The sequence below is a fragment of the Chinchilla lanigera genome, unplaced genomic scaffold, assembly GCF_000276665.1.
Source record: "Chinchilla lanigera isolate Chin_1 unplaced genomic scaffold, ChiLan1.0 scaffold00012, whole genome shotgun sequence".
NCBI lineage: Eukaryota > Metazoa > Chordata > Mammalia > Rodentia > Chinchillidae > Chinchilla > Chinchilla lanigera.
The window spans coordinates 17,371,919-17,379,253 of NW_004955413.1; positions in this window are offsets into that span (position 1 = coordinate 17,371,919).

A 7,335-nucleotide genomic window follows, 5' to 3' on the forward strand; every position below is an offset into this window, starting at 1 on the left:
ACCAACAATCTCTTACAGTGAAGAAAGCTGACCCTAGGTAGGGACCCACTGAAATGGCCACTGGGTCTTCCCTCAGGAACTGGTTGCTTTTTGAAAGGGTGCAGCTTCTCCCCTCCTAGATTGTCTGACCGATAAAACAGCAATTGCGCACAAGAAACATCATACAGTAAATATCCCTCTATAGCGCTTGGGAAGGAGCCAGCAGAGATAAATGTGCTCTCTTCCCCAGGTCAAGCCTCCCGATTTTGGCACTTGTGGTTAATGGAAACTTTAATTCTTGGAAGTTTCGTGTGTTTTCCAAGACTCAGGGCAGAAAGTAGATGGAGCATAAACAGTGCGTTCATTTAATTATTAAAAGACCTAGAATTAATCTTACGGCAAATGAAGAACATTTTTTTCTTTGTAGACAAATCCCCTTCACCCTCTCAAGGCTGCTTAGCTCTGTCTAGTCAGTTGGTGGCCATTATTCTGACTGTCACTAGCTTTTTAAATAATTGATATAATTTGATCACACGTAAATGGGAAAGAATTTGTATAGTCAGTCGAGTCCACTCTATTTTACAGTTTGGTTTGATGTACACTTACCCATTATTTTAGCTTGGAGAACCTTCCTTAACATCTATTTTGTGATTTTTTGTAAATTTTATTTTATTTTATTTTATTTTATTTTTGGTGTATGTATCCAAAGCTATATAATACATGTTGCAGTTGCTGGTCTTAAGGGACAAACAGTTGAAAAAGAAAGAAGTTATCAATAAACTCTAATGCAAGCAAATACGTGACTGAAACAGGAAAGGAAATATAACAAAGTGCCATGGGAATTCAAATGAGAGGTATTTAAGACCATGGGACTAAAGCATCTGATCTAGTCTTTGAAAGGCTGGATTTACTTGGAGTAGGCAGAAAAGACTGCTGCGATCAACTGCAAGCAGAGTCATGAAGAATGGGCAAGACTGGTCCGTGGCGTAGCAGCAGGAACTAACTTAATCAGTACCTAGGAAGCAGGGTGCAGCACGGCAGGCTGGGGCGCTTGACGCCGGGCAGCCTCTGTCACCAGGATTCTCAGCCCCAGATGAGCTATTCACGCACTTTGCCCCTCCCACCCCCAGGGCGGCCGGAGAACAAGGCTGTGGCGTGTTTATTTTACTATCTAACTTCTAATCCTCTTAAAGAATGACGATGCTCAAAACATATTTTTTGCATCAATGAAAGAAAAGTGAAACATGTTGGAGCCTTGGGTGAAAAATTGCACAGAAAGCTTTAAACACTCAACAAAGGAGGCTGAACAGTCGTCAGTGGGGAGTGGAAATTCAGTAAATCTGGGGAAGATTGTGATGATAGTAAGAGCATGTTTTAAGAGGACTGATTGAGAAGGGAGGCTTTGATTGCCTTAGCGGTTGTGTTTCTAAGTAGAGCTATGGGGCTCTAGAGTTCTATGCTTGACAAAAGGGGAAACTGGGAGCTATTACATTACTCAGCAAAGGAATGAAGCCCAGATATCCAGGGAAGGGCTGTTATACATTCTCATGAGGGTAGCGGAACAGTCAGAGGCAACTGTGTGATATTTATGCGGTGACAAAGAAATAGTAAAAAATAATAAAATGAATAAAAAGTGGACTGTTGAGGAGAATTTATGAGATTTACAAGTACATCCATACCTGCATCCTATGAAAATTCTGTTCTTTTGCTATGACATGTATTTTCAGCTCAATGAGGTATATGCTCCTAAATATTCAATTTTAAGTCAAGTTTCAACATGTTCTGAAATGACAAGCTATGTCAGACAATTTATGAGTCCATAATTTAGACTGCTTCATTCAAAATAAGGGCAAAAAGTAAAGGTTGAATTTTCACTAGTAAATTCTTAACAATTGTGTCCCTAGAGAAAAGAGGCCAGTTAAGGGAAACAAAAGTGAAAAATATATACTATAAAATATATAAATATTATAAATATCCTTTCCTCTTCCCATTCTCAACTGACGTTGTTTCCTTGAGTGACATGGGTCTTTTTCCTTTAGTTAGATTTTCTGTGTTGGGCAGGAATGACATGAGGACGCATTGTCACCACATAACAAAGATCTTAAATTATTCTTTGCTCCTGATAATGGGATTCAGTAATGCTTGGTGAATGAAAAAAAAAAAGAAGGATCTGTGCTTGAAACATGCTGTTTCTCTCTCTTGCATTTACTTTTTCATCCTTCCTTTCTTCTTGGTTTCACAGTCATTTTTGGAATCCATATGGAAAATTTGAAGTTTACAGTTTTGGGGATTTATGGCTGCACCTGTCCGCAAGGCTGCGTAACTCATCGACTCTGCCGTCTCAGATCATCCTTTTCTGTTTGGACAACCCTTTCTTGCCTTTGTCAGTCACTCCCCTCCCCAACTCCACGTCAGCAAGAATCATATTTGCTTGTTGTTTGCTGTCTAGGCTTCTCCTTACATATCACATACCCTAAATATCTCCCAGGACACACAATAGCTACTCAATAAATGCTTCTTATTGCCAGATATAGTGGCCCATGCCTGTAATCCCAGCGTTCTGGGAGATTGAGACAGAAGGACTGCAATTTTGGGCCCAGGTTGGGAAATTTAATAACTGCATGAGACCCTGTCTCAAAATAAAAAAATAAAAAAAGAGGTCTGGGGATATAGTTCAGTAACACAATAAATAAGTACAAATTACTATTAGTTCCTTTCTAGTCCCCTTTTTTGAATTTTTAAAAAATTCATATTATGGTCTGAATAGAAAACATTTAAATTTACCCTTGGTGAGAAGCTGACAAAGGATATCCATTCATTTTTCAAGAGCATATATACTACTTAGGTTTATTTTTCTAGTTATTTAATCATTATTTTCCTGTTGGTCCCTAAAATCTACGTTTTCTTGGGTGTTCAATGAGTTCCTTAATTGTTCTCCTAGGAGTAAGAACTAACTTGTGCATGATGCCTCAAAAAAAATCAGTAATAAGTTTAGAACAGAGCTAACTTTGTTTAAATATTATGATTTTTTTGACTGTTCAGGAATCCTGTTGGAATCTGTTTATGCTGCAAACCAAAGGAATTTATGCAGCTGGAAAGCAATTCAAGGATGTCTGTTCATTTGTATGTCAGCATCAGTCAGGTTCCTCTTAAAACCTAGGAGCATTTTATTTGGGGATGAAGAGATTTTGGAAATCCTTTCTCCTCAGAAACAGAACTTGCCTGCTGCTTTCAAACAAGTGGAGTATTAAGAACTAAACTAGTGACTCTTTTTCAACTGTCTGCTCCTTGGATTATGAAATGCACATCAGTGTAGTCCTTGAAATTACTTTTGAGATAAAGGGTGAAGTCCTTGCATTGGGTGACCTTGCCTTGGATTCAACTGGTGAATTTTGAACTCTTGGATTTCCTGAGTCATATTAGACTTAAAAATTCAAAAGTCTTCCAGATGACAATGGAAATGGTTTATGTTAGCAGCCCAAATATTGGTCGGTCTATTTGCTTGGTCTGCTGCTTTATTAGTGTCCTCATATAAACTACTTTGGAACATATTGCTTTGGAATCAGCTTAATAAAACTGTTACATAAACTAGTAATCAAAACAACATGTTATAAACTCACTTTTTTTGAGTTATCATGAATTGGGCATGACAGTTTAACTCCACTTAGTTGTCTGTTCCAATGAGTTCAGAGAACATTTCTTTTTTGAGATATATATTTACTTGCAAAGAAAAATCATTTGCCTCCTTGAAATTAGATCACCCCATTTCTTCAAAGATATCCTTCAGAAATATAAATGAAAATGATCCCCATCCAGGTTGTGTGTTCATTTCAAACTTAAACAAGCTCACAGGTGTGAATCAGTATGATCAAGGAAAGGGGTATTAATAACAATCACTAGCCTTTAATTTGCATCCAGGTGAACAAAACCAAATCTTTCTTGCAAGGCAGTTTTGGGGAGGAAGCTGTTTACAGTCAGGTAATGCATTGTATAGTTATTAATAGTGTTAGGATTTATGAAGATTCAATCAAGTCCACAACTGGGGAACACATGTTTTAGGCAGCCTGCCTCCTTCCTAAGGTAGGAAGTAGCTTGTGTTTGAAGCGCATTAACAAGACCAATGCAATGGATAGAAAAGAGGAAAAGCGTAAGAAGAGGTGGGAAAAAAGGCAGGAATGGTCACTAATCCACCTGTAGTGGTTGATACATTGTGTCAATTTGAGAAGTTTAGAAGGTTAACTAAGTGACTCAGAGGAGCCAGGGTCCTTATTTTGTAAACATCCTGATCCTGTGCAAGAGGAGGGCATGGAGATGGTGTGAGTGCTACAGAGCTCTTGGGTGTGTGTGTGGGTAGCCTGCTTACAACGTAAGGGAGGAAAAGGGGTTTATTCTCCCTCCTTTTGCTCTTGCTGCTTTCGCTGTCTTCTGCTGTCTTGAAGTGTGGTCCCTGTGCCATGCCGTGCTGCCTTGCAGCCAGCTGATTATGCACTGAAACCTCTACAAACTGTGACCTAAATAAAACTTCCATTCCTTAATTTTGGGCTTTGGGCATTTTGTCCCAGCAATGAGAGAAAAGTCACTAAGATACTACCCATCCCTCTACTTACCTAATGAATAATGATTTGGATTCTGCCAGGCATTAAGCTATGAAAATCACTGAACCAGTCCCTGAGGCAGCTGTGTAAGAATTAGGTTATTTTCCTCATTTTTGTGTTGATTAGAGTGTAGCAAAATGACTCTAAAATCCCCCAGCTCATAGGTAGAAAGCTCTGACAAATACAGAACATCTGATCTCATACCCTATGCCTTCTCCACTGGATGTTCTAAAGCTCACTTATGATCTAGCTTCACGAAAAATATCTGGTAATATTATTTTATACTTCTCCAGGCTTTCATTGCCCAAAGATAGAAGAAAATATAAAATCAGATTTTGGCCCAGTAATTACAGCTATCTTTATGAGAAGGTATTAATACTTTTAATGAAAGAACCACATAACTCAAAAATTCTTGCCCACCTACTTACGAGAGTCTCCTAGAATGATGACGAAGGTGTTCTAAAGGTTTGGATATATCGCAGTTTAGACTTCTTTGGTTCATGTGCTAGAAACCTGGGTCCTAATGAGGCAGCATGAGGAATGGCAGAATCTTTTCAGAGATGGGGGCCTAACGAAAGGTAGTTAGGTCATGAAGGTATAGTCCTCAGAAGAGATGAACGCGGGTCTAGAGAATGAGTTGGTTTCTGAGAAAGTAGGTGGTTATAAAAGAGCAGACTTAATGCCTGAATCTTTCTGGCTTCTTGCTCACCCTGTGATCTCTTCTTCTTACACATACTCCCACCGTGAAGTCATCTGTCACAAGGCCCTCCTCAGAGATCAGAGACAGACTCACCCAAGTTTAGATTTTCAGCTTCCAAAACTGTGAGTTAACGAAACCTCTTTTCTTTACAAAGTACCTAGCCTCATATCTTTTATTACAGCCATAAAAACAGACGAATATAGAAAGCAAGATGAGACTATCTATATAAAATGCTTAAGACAGGGCTTGCCTTGTGCTAAGTATTTAATAAATGTCAGCTCTTACTCACATATAAGGTTTGGTAATGGTCAAGAAGGTCTTGGAACACACAGGGAAATTTGGGAAGAGTGTAACCCACAATTCCTCTATTGTTTAACTCTCTCCTAATCTAAACCTAAAAGGAAATAAAATGATCTTGCTGTTTTATAGACTTGGTTATTATTTGTGAGATCTTATCATCTTCAGAGTGCTAACTAACCAGTTCTTGTACGGGTATCTCCTCAACTGTCAAATTTAATCAAAGCACCTAGGCAGGAGAAGGAGCCAACCAAGGTAACTGGTAACTGAACAAAGATCCAGAAACTAACACATCTATTTTACTGTAATCCTGTTTCCAAAAGAAAAGTGGGGGCTGGGGATTTAGCTCAGTGGCACAGCACCTGCCTGGCAAGTGCAAGGTCGTGAGTTCGATTCCAGGTACCGGAAAAAAAAAAACAACAAAAAAAAGAGAAATAAAAGTGGTTTCTTTTGTCAAAGGCAGAGTGCCCATGGTAATTATTTGCTAAGAGTAGGCTATAAAACAGTCATTAATAACAAAGCTGGTAGGGCGCCTCCCAAGAGGAGATGTGAAATAGCGTTTGTCACTTTGCATTCTTTCTGTGCCTTGATGTTTTAGAGCCAAAGAAAGGCAAGTTTGCACAAGCCTGGTATCACTTCTGCTGTAGAAACCCTTAGCTCTTAGGAACAAGCACTTCCCAAAGATGTCCTAATCCACTGCTATGCTTTTATGTGTCACTGTTTTGCAAAATCAGTGACTCATGCAATGCTTGGAAAGAGAAACCTGACATTTTCCAGAACTCTCTGTAGAGTGGGCTCCTACTGCCACCTTTCAAAAAATCCCAGCTGTAGCAGAAGGGATTGTAGAGGTGGACGGTTTTAAAGTGATGTTTAGACTTGGGCCTAAGGAAGTCAGGAATTTTCTTTTCTGTTGTTGAAGATCTGGATTTTCCTTTAGGTAAAAATTCTGTGTGCCAAAAAAGCTTTTACTAGGTCATTTTCTCCTCAACAGGTTCACTTTGGAATTAAATAGTCAAGATTTGTCGCTAATTTAAAGTGTCAAATTACCTTACTTATTTTCAGAATAAATGCGATAATAAAATGATTTCTGCAATCCTACGGAAGTTCATTGTGGTTTTGAAAGTTAATCTTTATTTTAACTGAGGAAAAACTGTGTAAGATGCATTATAGCCCTCTGCTTAAGTTCACAGAGCTTTAGGGTCAGAAAGATTTGGAGTCTAATACCAGCTCTGCAATGTACTTGGCTGGAAGCTTTGAATAACGTACTTAATCTCTCTGAACCTCAATTTCCTCTTTATAGAGATGAAGACAATAACATTTACCTCTCAGAGTTGTAGAGTAGATTCAGTGAGGATGTAAAGGTTATATATAGTACATGCCCAAGACATCTAAAACATGATGTTTTCTAAAATAATTATAACTCTGATAACGCTTACTTCAGTATTTAATTAGCTTATATTCATTATTTAAATTTTTTTCTTAGCTTGCAATTGTTATTAGATAAATAGTAAATGATAATGGTGATAATGGTTTTTTTGTTTTGTTTTGTTTTGTTTTGGTGCCAGGAATCAAACTCAAGACCTTGCACTTGCTAGGCAGGTGTTGTGCTGCTGAGCTGAATCTCTAGCCCTTATAGGTATGTTTTGCTTCTTGGTGACTTTAATAAAATGCTTTCAGGATAAATGATGTACATCTTTGTCACTTTGAGGTAGTGTGCTTTTTCTACTTTTCTAACAATGATGGTTATTAAATTATACAAAATAT